Here is a 15,611-nt window from a genome sequence, read left to right on the forward strand (position 1 = left end):
GGCGGGGGCCGGCGCGACGACGGTTGCTAGGGAGGGGGAGGGGCGGCAGGCGGGGGACGGGCCGAGCTGCGCAGGCGCCAAGTCGGGGCTGGCGGGCGTGGGAGGAGCTCCGTCAGGGGTCGGGTCTGAAGTGCGGCCGGAGTTGCCGAAGGCCGTGGGCCCCGCCCACTTTGCGTCACGGGGCGGGGCCACGGCGAGGGGCGGGGCCAGGCACAAAGGGGCTCGCGCGCGCGAGGGCCGCAAGTCGTCCAGCTGAATTGGCGCTGGCGGTCCGCGCGGTGTCAGGGTAGCCGGGGCCTTCCCGCTAGGCGCATGCTCTGAGGCCCTGTCCCCAGGCCGGTCGGCGCTGGCGGGTCCCCCGTGCTTCCTCATTTTTTGTTGACTGCTCAGAAGCAGCGGGCTGCCCCTGCAGTGCCCTGACCGCATTCTCGCGTAGAAATGCCGATGAGGCAAACGCCGGAGCTGGGGAGGGCCTGGGTGGGACCCAGCAGCATCCTGTCATCAAGTCCAGGCTGTGGAGTGGCGCTGAGACAGGAGCCAGGGTCTGCCGTGTGCGGGGATGAGGGCTGCATTTCAGCTAGAGAGCCGCAGTTCCAGCTCCAATTTTAAACATAAGGGTGATGCACCCTGAGACAGTTAAGGGTCCTTAATGATAGGAGCTGATGACTAGAGAGGGGCACCACGCACCGCCACCCACACTGCAAAGCTGGTTTTATAACTAACATACAATTTCTCCATCAATGTCACTGTTGTTCCGTTCGCGTTAGTCACCCTGGGTGGCTGTTCATTGGATGCTGCCACTGCACAGTATTTTTGGAACTGTTTGAGAATTTCCTGCAGGGCCAGTTTACCAGCTTCACAAGAAAACCATTCATTACTTGATCACACCTTTTCAACTCAAACCATCTCTTTGCAACTATATCACCCACACTACTCACTCTCTAGACACAGCTCAGACTGGCTTTTGCCTGTTAACGTCACAACCACCTTCAAAACATGCTTTGAGAAAGAGACAACCCAGGAACGATGAACCTACTGAGAGGAGTAAACGGTAGCACCTATGACATGGTCTTGCCAAAAGCTGACCTGACCTGATAAGCCTCTAAATGTAATCACCAAGTCACAGGAAATAGAGAACAGAGGAACATGCCAAATGATACCATGGAGAAACAAGTAAGGATTGTGGGAAACTCTACGTAACAAACATATTGTCAAATAAATCCCAAAGGAAGAAAGAGGGTAAGGACCAACCTATAGATTAAAAGACTGGGAAATTCACTGAGCCATACACTCATGATTTGTATGCTTTCTTCTATATATGTTATACTCCAATTAAATATTTAAAAAAAGACCTGAGACATCGATCAATTGCAATATATGAACTTTATTTCTATTTTGATTCTAACAAATAAAATAGTAATTTTTTTCATCAAACGGTGAAGTTTAAACACTGAGCACATAATGATATTAACTGAAATTACTATTAATTTTTTAGGTGATATAACAGCATTATGTCTAATATTTTTTGAAGAAGTTTTATCTTTTAGGACAGCTAAAATATTTTTGGGTGAAATGATGTGATGTCTGGATTGGCTTCAAAATAATGCAGATGGAGAAAGGGAAGAGTAAGGGCCTAGATGAAATAAAATTGAGCCTAAGTTGATAATTGTGCATTTTATTATTCTGATCGCTTATGTTTATATTTGAAAGTATCCATAATAAAACATTGATCACACATAGAAAATGATTGTCACCACTGAGGATGGCAAATCAAGATGTAATTACAAAAGAGGTTTTCGAATATGTCTCAAGCAATAGTAATATCACCAAGATACATGAACAGATTTCCAAGATGAATAATTTGAAGGAAACAGCACTTGTTTAGATACATATTATGATATGTTTGATTGTTTTTAAACAATTGTATTGGCAGGTGTCCAAAATCTGCAAGAAAGTACTGAGTTAAAGCAAAAGATCGAGTTCTCTTCCTTTTAACATGTGTGCAACAGACCTCTTAGTATGTGTCACACGCTGTGTAGGGCATAAAGGCGAGTGAGGGATGGAGGGGGCAGGGGAGAAGCGTCCTGGGACCAGGTTTGGCCGCCAGTGACCAAAACCCCAAAGTAAAAGTGTCACGATAAAAGTGTCCTATCCCTCTCATGTGGATGAAGTCCAGGGCCGGTACGACGCCCCCATGGTCATTGTCCACTGTCGACTCTTCCAGAAGACCACCAGAAAAAAGCTGTGATGAACCAAAGCTGAAATGATTAAAGCCGCTGCAGTAGGCGAGAGCACCTTGACCAGAGCCAGCCCCAAGTCACTTGGCATGTTGGTAGGAGGAGGTCCAGGCGGAGCCTTCAGGGTGTGAAAGTCTCTGCTCAGCGTTCAAGGTGGGTATCTCAAGGCTGAGATCTAAGAAGAACCGGGCCAGGTTTGTGATGTAGTAGCTTAGGCCCAGCGGACACAAGTCTTGAAGATTCGAGCCTGGATGAGTAAATAGTTATTTGATAAATGAACTGTTTGCCCAGGTGAACAATCTGTCATCCTGAGAAGGAGACTGTTTGCCAAGATGAGCCAGTAATTATTCTTTATGAATTCCCTGAAGCAAACAGTAAAGTTATTTATTGGTTTACAGTCTTATCTTCCTGAACAAGAGTTTCCTAGATAAATAGTAAGTCATGTTAACACAGGAGGTCTTAGATCTCAGTCCTGACGGCTAAGCGATGTGGATGCAGGTGGTCTCACCTCTCGTCATCAGAGACATAGGTCCCTTCTGTCGTGCTGCTTGGCCATTATTCCAATGTCCTCCACCTCCAGCCAGCAAGTAGGAAGAAAGGATGAAAAGGATCAAATGTCCTTCCTTGAAGGATGCCTCCTTGGAAGTAATGTGTGTATGACAATCAGAGGACAGGGCGGGATGGTGGGACAGCAGAGAGGACACTGCTGCCCTTGCCTTCAACGGCACACCTGCTGCCTTCCTCAGACAGACTCTCTCTACAGACCTCTCAGAAACACCTTGAATGAGCCCCTAGCTTGACGAGCATTTACAGTTCACCTGTCTGTGGTCGCATCTCACTCGGTGGATAGAAGCCTCGACGGGTGTTACGTAAAGTCCACACATATCAGGTGGCCTAGGGATGGAGACCGAGGATTCCTAAGTCCTGGCATCCACAGCAAGACGCTGGTTCCTTCGGGCTGCTCAGCTGAGTCCCTGTTGGAGCCTGATTCTGAAGCTGCCGTTGCACGTGTCCGCCTCTGGCGTGATGCGACATCAACGGCTCGCTCACGCCTGCCTGGGCACTGATACATCTTCCCCAACAGGGCTAACCCAAGCTGGGGACACTATTACTGGCCCCTCTGGCCACACGTTCTTCACAGCCCTTAGTGCAATATTAGGAGTCATCTCGAGGAAAGCGTGGGAAGTCGGCGACACTAAGAGGACTGGGGGTCCCTGAAGGAAAGACCTCAGGAGGCAAGCGATAGTCTTAGCCGAAATTTCGGCCCAACATTTTCCCCACGGCAGCGAAAGAAACAGGAGATCGGTCTGAACCATGCCTTTGAACTTCACGAAGCGTCAGGGTCAGTTAAGCATCTAAGGCTGTGCCGGGAGGCCCTTACTTCTTACTCTCTGGACTCTTCGGTGGCCCTATCCACCCTGGCCCTTGTGCTTCACACTTTGGTCAGTCAGGGACACGTCAGGAAGACACTACTTTCTCATTTGGTGACGAAGAGTAAAAGACAGCCTTGCAGGGCACGACAGATTCTCCTGACATAGGCCATCTGGCGAAGTTTCCAGCAGGGAAATTACGGAAAATGTAGGTTACCCTACAGGCACAATTTCCTAACTGAGCTCTGGCAGTCAGCCAGTGGCCCTGAGCTGGTACCACGGCACCATTCCCAACCTGGGGACACTTCGGGCCAAGAAGCCAGATCTGCAAAAGTTATCACCCGACCTTAGATATTTTTAAAATATTTCACTCCGTCTGGAGAGGCGAAGCTCCCCATATCTGAATTTCTCTGCCCCAAAATCTTCCCCCGTCCAGGGCACGCTTCACGCTGCTGGCAGAATCCTCTTCAAACTCCTCACTCCTTTGCTTGAAAACTACACGATGACAGAAATAAGTTTAAGCTTTAAAGCCTGCCACCCCAGGCCTTCTAGAAATCTCATTCCCAGCTTCCTTCGTCCAGAATGCTTTTATTTTCATCTCCACTTTATCTGTTCATTTATTCATTCCTTCGTTAGCTCAGCAAACAATTATCCAGTCCCTTAATTCATTCAGACACCGTATTAAGCACAGGAGTGTAGGAAGATACACTATATGAAAGCAGATTTTACTTCAAGGCGCTCAGCCCACGGCGTAGGACAGTGAACAGTGCAAACGCGGCCTGTTAAGTTCTGTAGCACCCTCCCTCCGCCCCCCGCCCAAGCCTGTCTTTCGCCTCTTCTTTTTCTATATGCCTCTGCCTTTGGCACTGCCATTGTAAGACATAATCCCTTAAATGAGACTGTAAAAGGATCAGGTCTGTCTCTCCCATTGTAAGTTACTTGGGACCTGGGACCATATGGACTCATTTTCTTCTAGCTACCACAGATTTTCCAGAACCCTGTTAAATACTGAATATTGATTGGGTTGAAGTGATGAGTCTTAGGTTAGGCCTTTATTCTGAGTGCATCGAACATGCCCCTCCGTCCCGTGGACTGAGCCAAAGTGCCCTTAGGGGCGATGCTCTCCCTCCTCCGTTCTGTCCCGTGTCACCAAGCTAGGACGTCAAGCCTAGGAAAGCAGCCTGGATTAAGCGGGGACTTACTGCGACATGCCCTGGGAAGCACGGCGCTCACCCGAGGAGATCTGGGACGGCCAAGGATGACCCGAGGCCTTTTGGCTTCTGGCGGGGAGGAGTAAAAACAGCCGATCCAATCACACTTCTTTCTGGTTTGTTTCACCAAATAGAGTCCGCGCTTCTCCTACGAGGCAGCTGTGTGTCAGTGTCCAAGGTCGATCTGGACGTAGGTTAGCAAGTCAGCAACATGTCCCCAGGCTGCTCCGCTGCCAGCTGCACAAGCTGGAGGTAGGGTAGACCTGTAAAAGGGATGAAGCGCTAATGAGGGACAAACTAAAAGCCACGTGGCAAGGGGGGATCAGGTGAGGAATGAGAAGCAGAGAGCTCTAATCCAATGGGCAAAGCAGTTTTCCCAGTGGTAAATATGGAAGAGAAGGTCGTCCTGCGCTTGGCCTCCGTGGGCAGAGACTGACCAGACAGGAGAGAGACAGACGGATCATTAGAGCCTGGAGCTCCCCCATTTCTCCTTGACTTGGCTGAAAGACCCTGACATTTCCTCTTACCCCCCAAAGTTTTTGACCATGAAGCGGGGAGTGTTTCAGTTCAACTCCTTATTAGGGGTTCATCCTGTCACAGCCAGGCATCCTATAGCTCTGCCTCCAGAATGTTCTGTGACCTCCCTTTGAGAATCACAAATCTGCTCATTTCACACCTCGCTGAAAAGTCCATCTCTCACCCTCTTCCCACCCCGACAGGGCCTGTGTGCCCGAGGAAGTCACCTTAGTAGCCGGAAGCAGCTTTTAGGACTTCTCTCTTCCAAAGGAAAAACAAAACATTTGTTTTAAATTGGATATTGATAAGATTTGGTGTCAGAAAACATTTATCTCACAGGGTTGTTAAGCTTAGGTAGGCAAATGTTTGTGGAAACACTTTGTAAATGGTTAGGCTCTGTGTAAGTGCTTCCAGAATGTACGGCAAGCATAGATTACTATCCAGCCTACCTCTCTGATTGGTTACCAGCGTCATCGTCCATTTATTTAGATAAGTCCTTCCCCATGTTAAATTTCCCCTAAACAGCAAAATAACAGGAAGAGTGTTGGCCAAATGACCAGTCCTCACCTGAATGGCCGTAAGCATAGACTACTGAAAAAATGTGGGGGTCTTTCTCGGCAAACCACCTGCCGTAGCTATGAGCGACACAGGGTCCTACGTGGAGGGGTCAGGAAACACACAGAGACGATCGTCTCACTTAGCTGGACACAACGGTCACTGCCACCCTCCGAGTTCAGAAAGCTCACTCGTTTCTAAAGTGCTGACATGTGAGAGCATAACTGACCCTAGGAGAGACCATGCCTGCCAGCCCTGCCTCCCACGGTGGCCTCTGTTGGGTCCTGGTCTCGTGCCAAGGTGTGACCTGCAGCTGCCTCCAGGACATCGGCAGGGGTTCCACTGCTCCCCAGAGCTGCTCAACCACTCTGAGGCAAAACCAAGAGCCAGCATGACCCTCCTGCACGCCCCCGGGGACGTGAGGCACACCTTTGAACTTTACATGGCAGGTAGAGGAGCTGTGTTACACGTAGGCTCAGGAGCACGCACCCTGGGTTTCCTGGGGCCGCCATAACAGACCCCCGTAAACTGGAGGGCTTAAGACAACGGAAAAGTATTCTCCCACGGTTCCGGAGGTGGAATCATGGGGTTGGCGGAGCCACGCTCCTTCCTGACGTTCTAGGGGAGGGAGGAGCCTTCCCGCCTCTTCCAGTTTCTGGGGGCTCCAGGTGTCCCCTGCATCTGCTTCCTTCCCTGTGTCTCTGTGCCAAACCTCTCTCTCCTTTCTCTGTAAGGACACCCAACCTAAAGCCACCAAGATCTCAACTTATCTACAACTGCAGAGACCCATCTGAATAAGGGCACATCCACAGCCACCCGGGGTCACTTAGACTCATCTTTTGGGGGGCCGCCATTCCACCCTCTATAGTTGGTTAGAAAACAATCTCCGTTGGAGGGAAGGGGGCACACTCCTGCTCGCGATTTCACTGGCGACCACCGTTTCAGCATGACATAGGGAAGAAGGAGCTGCAACCCACAGGCTGGGGCCCCAGGACCCCAAAGGCACACGCTCCTGCCTGACCCCCGCAAACACTGTGGCTCCTAAGGAAAGTGAGGCCGAAGGAAGAGCAGGACAGGCTGCCGTCCGCTTGGCAGCCCCGGGCTCCGGAAGGGCCTGAGGACAAAGACACTATTGTCCCTGGTAGCCAAGGGTGGCCTTTGTGTCAGGCTAGCCTCGCTCAAAGGTTTGTCACGTGCACCTGGGGGAGCCGGACTCATGGGACCTGATCAGCACACAGAAGGCTCCTCTTGGGACCAGCCTCGTGGCAGCTCAGGGGAGACTTCTGGAAACCCGTTTTTCCATGCTCAGGGAAACCGAGGCACAAGGAGACCTGGTTTTCCAATCCCTACAGAGAATTCAGGACTGTGGAGCCAGTTGACAGTGCCTCTCTCTTCACGCGACATTGAAACATGGTGCCCGATTTAATTTCGTTACCGTTAAACACAGCTTCCTGTGTTGCCCACGAACTGTACCAGGCCTGGCACCGGGCACTTGACATGCCTCATCGCTGATCCTCATAGGAGCCCATTTTATAGATGGGGACCCCAAAGAACACAGGGGAAGTGACTTCCAGGGCAGAGACCCTGAACCTAAAACTTTTGGACTCCGACGTTCACGGGAGTGTTTCTATTGCATTAACTTCTCTCTGCGTAACTCACAGTTTTCTGCTTTTATGTTCTTTCTCCCAATTCGCCATTTTCAAGATTTGCATGCTCAGGAGTCATGGTGAAAAGCTCACCCATAAGCACGTAAGGCGTGTGGAACGCCCAGGTGGTGTCCACCTGTTCGTGTGTGAGCACCTGATAAACGTAGGTGTCGTGCATTCAGGAACATTTTGCTGAGCGGACAAACCAAGAACATATCTCGCCATAAAATATTTCCACATGGCCCCTGTGGAGAGGTTGGACTGGCTTGACTCATAAATTCTTTAAATAGCAAGTGGCAATAACCTGTATGACTTTGTAATGGTCCATTTATTCTTCCATCCATTTATTGTTCTGAGTCAGAATATTAAAGTTCCTGAGTGCCTAGCGCATGACATAGTGGAGAAGAAGAAAACCCTGTAAATTCAAAAGCCAGGGATCAACTTCACATTTTAGAACAGTAAGCTAAAGATACCTTTGACCTGGTGAAAATAACGAAGTGGTGGGTTTTGTTTTGCTTTTTCTTTAAATTCACTTATGCTTACATCCCAGCAGCAAACGCTGCGGGGTCAGTTTGTATCTCGATACGAAGTGGAGGGTATTCTCTGATGGAAGGCGCTGCTTCCACCGTCTTCGTATCTGCATCCCTGGCCTTGGACAGTTAAGCAACTAACTGGACAAGCTCAAAGGAGCCAATGATTCCCCCGCAGTGGGCTAGAGCTCCCCGAAAGGAAAGCTGAGAACATTTCCAGACTCCAGAAAACCCAGGTGCGTCCAAGCGGTGTCCCCCCCCTCCAGGTTCGCAATGCTGACATCCAAGTCACTGTCGAGACCGTCGCGTTCGTCTTGGCCAAGCCCTTAATGTTTAAGAAGTCTGATGGAAGCTTAGCACTCCTCACGGCTAAGGACAGAACTTAATTTTGAGCCGTGACAGCTTAAGAAAGGACTTTATTAGCCAAGACATGGAGCCCCGGTCAGTTCCTGTGACCCACGTGACAGACACTTCTGAAGAAATCCAGGCCCCATGGCTGCCAGGTGAGACCCATTAGGTTCCCGATGTTCCCAGAGATAAAAGAAGCAGAAACAGGACAGATTTTGTTCCTGCTGAGGCCATGATTGTTTTTCATTAAGAGCAAGGAGGTTTTATACACAGAGCTCAGCACAGCTCCCATCAAAACCCCCAACTGCAGTTCTACCCACAAGAAGGGTCATTTTCAATTTTTTAAAAAATCAATGTAATTTTTTAAATGATAGAATAATATATGCCATAGCGGACCGCGTGCATGGCATCCATTTCTCCACGCTGTCCGTCCCAAGGCTCTGCCCCACTTTCTGCCACACTCTGGGGCTCCGAGGAGAGCTGGACGCTGCCCTGGCCCTAGCGGGTAGACCAGGTGTCTCGGGCATCCCTCCTCCCGGAGACTGATTTATGACTGATTCAGACCCACAGGGAAGGTGGCCAGGGGTTTCTAGAAAGATCCCTGCACTCTGAAAAATAAGACACCAAGAAAGAAGGCACCTGTGTCTGTGTCTGGACAGCGTTGTGCCTACTACGAGCTCCGAGACTGCCACAACCGTGGGGTGCCCTCGAGGGGAGCCAGGCTTCGACAGGTCGGGGCAGGGGCAGGGGGTTGGTGCTGGGGCCACAGAGAGGAGAGACGGAAGAAGCAGACCGGGTCTTAATGATATCTCTGTCTCCAACACGCCTGGGGGCCTCCTTCTGTGCTGGACTTGCAGTCACGTGAGCTCGCCAACGTCCTCATTGTGTAATCCACTTTGAAGAAGGACTTTCTGTTCCTTGTCACTGAAAGCAAGCTGAGCCACACGCTTGTTTTAGAAACATGTTTAAATGCAGAGATGCGTAAAGAACAACATGAGAATCGCCTATAATCCCACCGTCCAAGAATCGCCCCAACATGTGTTTTGTCGATTTTGCATTCTTAAACCGCCAACGCGGTGGTGCTAATTGTGATGGATCATTACATAAGTAATGCACTTGCTTCTTGTAAAAAAAATTCAAATGGCACAACTGTTGAATGCAGACAGTGAATGGCTCCTGTGACCCCATCTCCCGCAGTGGTGGCCTCCGTGCAGTCGGTCACCTGTTCTGAGAACTTCCCCCACTCTGCCAGTGTTTCTAATATATGGGCCACTCCCGGCTGATAGAGAACGGCCACATAACCTTCTGAGCCCGTAAGCAGGTAAAGTGCAGTGCGACTCAGACCAGCTGGATGTCTGGCCTCTGAGAATGGAACGCCGGGAGGCACGGGGAGGGGGGGTCCCCACTCCCACTGCAGACAGGGCTGGCCAAGCGCCGAGCACGAAGCGTGGGGGTCCAATTCCTGATTCACTGTTGAAGGCTGTGTGGCCTGGAGCAGACCCCCTTAACCACTCTGAGCCTATTTCCTCATCCGTAAAATGGGAATAATAATGGCTAACAGAGTTGTGGGAAGGCTTATCGATAATGCACATAGAACACCCTCAATAAACGGTAGTCGTTATTAAAATTATTGGCCAACTCCTCATCTTTCTTTCTGGACTCTCCTACCACCTCCTGGCCGACCCTTCGGCCCACCACCTGCTGTCCTTGCTCCATCTGTACTAGCCGAGGGTTCTTAGGTGTGGACAACAGGATCCAGTCCAGCTCATTCAAACTAGCTCGAAGCGGGTTTCTGAAGGGCCGGAGCTCAGAGAATTGCCGGAGCGGAAACGCAGGCCCTCGGCAGCCTTCCAGGGACTGGAAGTGAAGACCCAGCTTGCAGAGGGAGCCGCCACCTCACCAGCATCAGGAAGCTGCCAAGTCGAGATGCTGCTGCCTTGGCTCCCGTGTCCAGAACCGAGCTCCCGCTGCCATCCTCCATGCCAACAAAACGACGCCCTGTTCCCTGCCTCTGTCTCCACAGAAGCCAGTGCTGACTCAAGGTCCCCTGCAGGAGCATGTGATTAATTGAATCTAAATCACACACCTGAGCCTGGCAGGTTTTCTGTTTCTACGCCAGTAAGGGGACACCTACGATCTGGAAATCTGACTACGGTCGGAACGTGGAGAGGAGGTTCAAAGCCTCGGGGGCAGCCTCAGGTTACGGGTGGGGAGCAGGCCAAGGATGCGTGCTCCGAAGTACTCCGAAGTCACGTCCCTCTGTCCTGGTCCACGAGACGGTTGTCCCCAGCTGAGCTCAGACGTGAGAGGAGAGGCAGGTGACTAGCGACCCGTTGCCAGGGGCACATGATTAACACGTCCTTCACGTGTCACGTTCACGAAGATGCTTGGGGTGCGGTTCAGGGCACACTACCCCCAAAATATGGCACCTAAGAAGACCACCTTCCCCCTTCGTTCCCTGAAACAGGTCACGGAACGCTCCCTACGCCCAGGGGAGAGGAGCGCCCTTCTCTCTGAAGACAGGGTCACCCGGGAGAGCTCCAACGGGCCTTGCTCAGTGCCCCGCGGACCGCACTTGGCTCCTACTCCCTACCCCTCGGTTCCCCCACGACTGTCGCCCTCCACCAAGCCCAGCGCGAAACACTCAGGTTTAACCGCGTCTTTGGGTCTTCTTCTCCTTATGAAGGCTCCATGTCACATAAAGCTTGGATTAAACCAATTTGTAGATTTTTCTCCTGTTCATCCATCCTTGTCAGTTTCTCGGACCCAGCAAGGGACCCTACGAAGGTCGTGGAAAACCTTTTCTTCCCCATGCTTGTTAACTCTAATTTCCAACTGGTCGGCTCTCGGGTAATGTAACGAAGGCGCTGAAATTGTTTTCTGGACAATAAAGGAAAATATTGTCAGCAAAGGCAACTGAGGGGCAGTGCCGCCCGCAACAGTCAGACGCCTGAAGTTGTCCCTGTGCTTCTCGAAGCTGCTGCCTTTTCCCCAGCACGGAGTCTGAACGTAGCTGTACAGGGTCTCACTTTTCTAGTCGTCACGGCCCTTGCACAGGAGTGAGGGAGCCAGGAGGTGCGAGCATAGGTCGGGGTGTGTGACCCGGGATCACACACACACACACACACACACACAGTACAGGTATGTTATGAACTGCTGGAGTACAAGGGCCTCTCCAGACATGCCAGGCCGCAGGCCACTTCGAATGGATGAGGACGGTATTAGTTACCTGCGACCGCGGGTGACGCTTTGCAGTCACCCGGCACTGAGTTCATGGAATACCTACCACGGCATCCTATACATATGCAGATCAATGCTGCCTCTCGCCCCGCTGGCCGCCTGGCGCCCTTGACAACATCCCAGTCCGCTGTCTCACAGGGACGCCAGCCCCACTACGAGCTTTTCCTCCAGCGACTGCGGTGACTTGAGACTCGTCCTCTCAGCTCCTGGATGAAGCAGGCCCTTGGTCCAGGGTGGGACAAAGGCCTGATCCACCCAAACTCCTAAGGAACGGTGGCCTCGTGAGCTTCTAGACTGTGTTCCTTCTCTGGTCGGTGGTGGCAGAGGCGCATTTTCCCGGATGTTCAGCTACCCCTTGGGACCCACTTAGGATGACAGCAAAGCCAGAGCTGCTTTCATCTTGCTGGAGGTGGTGGGATGATTTTACTGGAAGGTACTAGTTATTTTGTTCCCGTTCTAAGCCCCCTGGGATCACCTTGCCAGTCAAAGCTTGTTCCCTGCCTCATAAGATGAGGATGCTGCACTGAGGTGACGCTAATGGCAGCTAAGTATAGACAGCAGCTCCTTGGTGTGCCGCCCGCGTGTGTGCCTGCACGCCCATTAGAACAATTGCAGGAAGAAGGCTTCCGTGCTGCATAATTATAACCTTGACCTAGGAAAGCATGATCCTCTCTGGCTGGGGCCAGGGCTCTCCTTGGGTTCGATGGCATTCCTGGACCGGCCGCTGGAAACGCTCTGTCCTTTGTTACCTTTGGTCTTGGTGGCGCCCAGACTGTGTATTACATAACAGAAATTGTCACTGGAGATGTGTGGGGCTCAAAGGACAGTCTTCTATGGGTGGAGAGTAATAGGCCTCATTAATGAGTCACATTCCTTTCCTTCTCCATCCCTTCTAATTAGGGTGACAGACATGCCGGCTGGCCCGAGACAGTTTCGGTTTATGTCTATCGGGTCAAGGTAATTATTAAAAACACTCCCTTTCACTCTCAGAAGTGATCTCGTTGGGTGATGAATTTTAAGATCGCTGGTTTGTAATCCTCGAGGACGAGGTGGGGGACAAAGGCTCTTTGTAGGTGTGGACCCCCGAGGGCATGCCCACGTACAAGGGGCTTCAGGCTGAAGGACTAGGGGGAAGCCACTTTCCCAAACCCTTCTGTCTGCTGTGTACCACCTCCCCCCCACCCCCGCTCCCTCAAGGGCTCTGAGCAGCCAGACCCCCAGCTGCTGTGGCTCCGGGGTGACCAACCTGAGCCAGGCGAACCTGTTAGCCTACTGGGGATGCCCAGCCTGGAAAAGTCAAATTACTTCCACATCCAGTTGATCCTGACACTGACCAAGATGCAATGCTCGCCCCGCTGCGGCCTCCAAAGCTTCTAGTCGTAGGTTCCGAGAAGTTCAGTGCCAGGCTTGTGCAGGGGGCCAGGCCACCTGTCAGGCTGGTCTTGTGTTGAGGGTCTTCTCACCGTGCTAGATCTTCCCCAGGCCCACCGCCACCCTACACAGATGCTCGCCCAGAGTGAAGAGAGTGAAAGGGAAGGGCTGGGTGGTAGTCTGCAGGTCGTCTCAAAGATCTGACGCCCCCAAACCAAACCCTTTCCCCCGAAGTCTGCTATAATACAGGACTTTCTAAATCCCTCAGCCCTGCTGAATACTTCTTCCTGCGGGAGATGGCCAGGGCCAAGAGGGGGCTGGGTTTTCTTGAACAATTTGTTGGTGACGGACCAACTCCACAGGGAAAATTCTCATCTAGGGCTTGATCTGTGAAGGTATTCAATAATTCACCAGCTCTATCTAAAAGCTATAGAACGCATCGATCATCATTAGGCTGTCAAAACACTCATTCAGCCGGTGAGAAAGGCTTATTAGGGCTTTTAAAAATGCCAGTCTTTTGCAAAGATGCTGGTTGGATTCCTGCAAGCACCCAAAAAGTGCCTTCGCATACAGATTACTTCGGCAGCCTTTACTGCGGAGAATAAAGACTGGAAGCTGGGAAGTAGATGGCACTCAGCGGACCCAGAATAACAGATACAGCAAGTGAAAAGGATGCTGAAGATTTAGTTGTGAAAATATGGGGTATTGGTCTGGAATCAGTCCCCAAATTCCCCCAACATCCAGCCCAGCCCCCGCTTTTATCCGCAGCGGCGGGTGAAGCGGGGTGAAGAATTTTACAGTCAGCTACCGAGTACCTGCCGGGTAGATCTTTCAAGAAATGAGAGGTGGCGGCACAGAAGTCTGTGGAATTCCAAGATCGTCTGCATGTGCTGTTACAGATAAAAATGTCCCTTCGAATTCTAAATCAAAACCCTGATTTTTTAAACTTTTTAAAAAAATTAAGTTTATTGGGGTAACATTGGTTAATACAATTATGTAACTTTCAGGTGTACATTATCATTTGACATCTGTATATTCTATTGTGTGTTTACCACCCAAAATCCAGTTTCCTTCAGCTACCATGTATCTGATCCCCTTTACCCACTTCACCTCCTGACCCCCCTATATTTGACCCCCTTCACCCGTCTACCAAACCCTGACTTTTTAGACACTTTATGCTAGTTCTCAGCTTGTGAACACAAGGCGGAAGCAGTGATAACATAGGTTTTAGTTTTACTGGGCCCCAGAGGCCAAGGGCTGAAAACCAGGTCCATCACACTGCTTCTGACTCGCTGCCACGAAAGCACACGCCTCTCCCCGTGGCCCTCTCGAGGACTTTGAGGCCCCTTCACCTGGAAGGCCTTCTCCTTCCCAGTCTCTGCCCTCCGGGATCCCGCCCCATCCCTCATGGCCCAGTCCCTCCGTGTACACTCAGCCGGAGGCCAAGGTCACTCCTTCCATTGGTTCTTGGCCCAGATTTGCTCACACGGTTACTGCAGCGCTCATCAGACTCTGCCTCATACAGGGGTCCCTCAGGCACACCAATTCTCTCCAGCGGGGAGCCCCCAAAATGCATCTTACATCCATGCGAAGTGTTGCAGGGCTTAAAAATACGTACGAGTCAAAACTTTTTCTTTCTCCTTGACCACACAAGGAACCAACTTCCAAACAGGCCCTGGTAGAGGGAGTTTTCAACCTAAGGGTTCTGTCCTGTCCTGTTCTGCCCTGTTCTGCCGAGGACGCTCAGAGACTTGGAAAACATCGCCCACGACCTCCCCCAACGCCAACCTTGTTCCTTTTTTATTTAGGAAACAAGGTTTTGTTTTCTGGGTATTGAGAAGGAAGAGAACATGCTGCTTTGATTGCAACAGGCAGGGTAATCAGAGCTGACAATGTCCCTTTTCTCAGAGGTGGCCAGCAGCAGCAAAGGGCTGTCACTACCCAAAGTGAAGGCCCCAAAACCCCTCCCCACCCACACGGCCGAGAACAAGTCTGATCCTCAAAAGGGCCTGAAACAAATGGGGTCACTAATGAAACACCCCAGCCCAGGCTTAGCTGCCACAGGCCAACCCAGGGGACTTGGAGCTTCAGACAAGCCACACAGATAGATGCACACACGCTCTGCCCAGTGTAAAACACCCACATTTGTATTTTCCTGTTTATTTACAACTGGTATTGGCCAGATGCAGGAAGGAGCTGGAAAGGGGCAGTTTTCTGAAGTAAATGATTAAAGTAAATGACTAAAACAAGGAAACGGCTCTGCCGCAGAAACTGAGGGACACCTGCTCCTGTGTTCACGGCGGCGGCCTCCAGACGCTGCCGCCGCGGCTCTACGGTTTGTCTGCAGTTGGTGCTCGACTTTCAAATTTGAAGTGGGGTGGCGGGAAGGGAGTGGCTCCTAGGATTACTATGATAATGTCACTTATCACAGATATTCAGGTGGCCACATCAACAGTGCCGTAAGATCTTGCCTAAGGTGGACGTGGCCCGCTGACACGCACGTCTCCTGCCCCCCTAGGGCGACCTTTGCGGATTTTATTTGCACCCACATGTGGCAGCCAGGGTCTCTCTCCCGGGACCAGGAGAC

At 51.3% G+C, this 15,611-nt stretch overlaps 1 long non-coding RNA gene across 1 annotated transcript; it reads right to left on the reverse strand.

Moving 5' to 3' along the window:
* Positions 1-1,368: 1,368 nt before the first annotated feature.
* Positions 1,369-6,635, reverse strand: LOC120600204 (uncharacterized). Its single transcript, XR_005652141.1, has 2 exons — positions 4,810-6,635; positions 1,369-4,102 (listed from the first exon to the last, which is right to left on the reverse strand). It is a non-coding gene; the product is annotated as an uncharacterized LOC120600204 (long non-coding RNA).
* Positions 6,636-15,611: the final 8,976 nt, after the last annotated feature.

This window comes from Pteropus medius, unplaced genomic scaffold (genome assembly GCF_902729225.1).
Source record: "Pteropus medius unplaced genomic scaffold, Ma_sr-lr_union100, whole genome shotgun sequence".
Lineage (NCBI taxonomy): Eukaryota > Metazoa > Chordata > Mammalia > Chiroptera > Pteropodidae > Pteropus > Pteropus medius.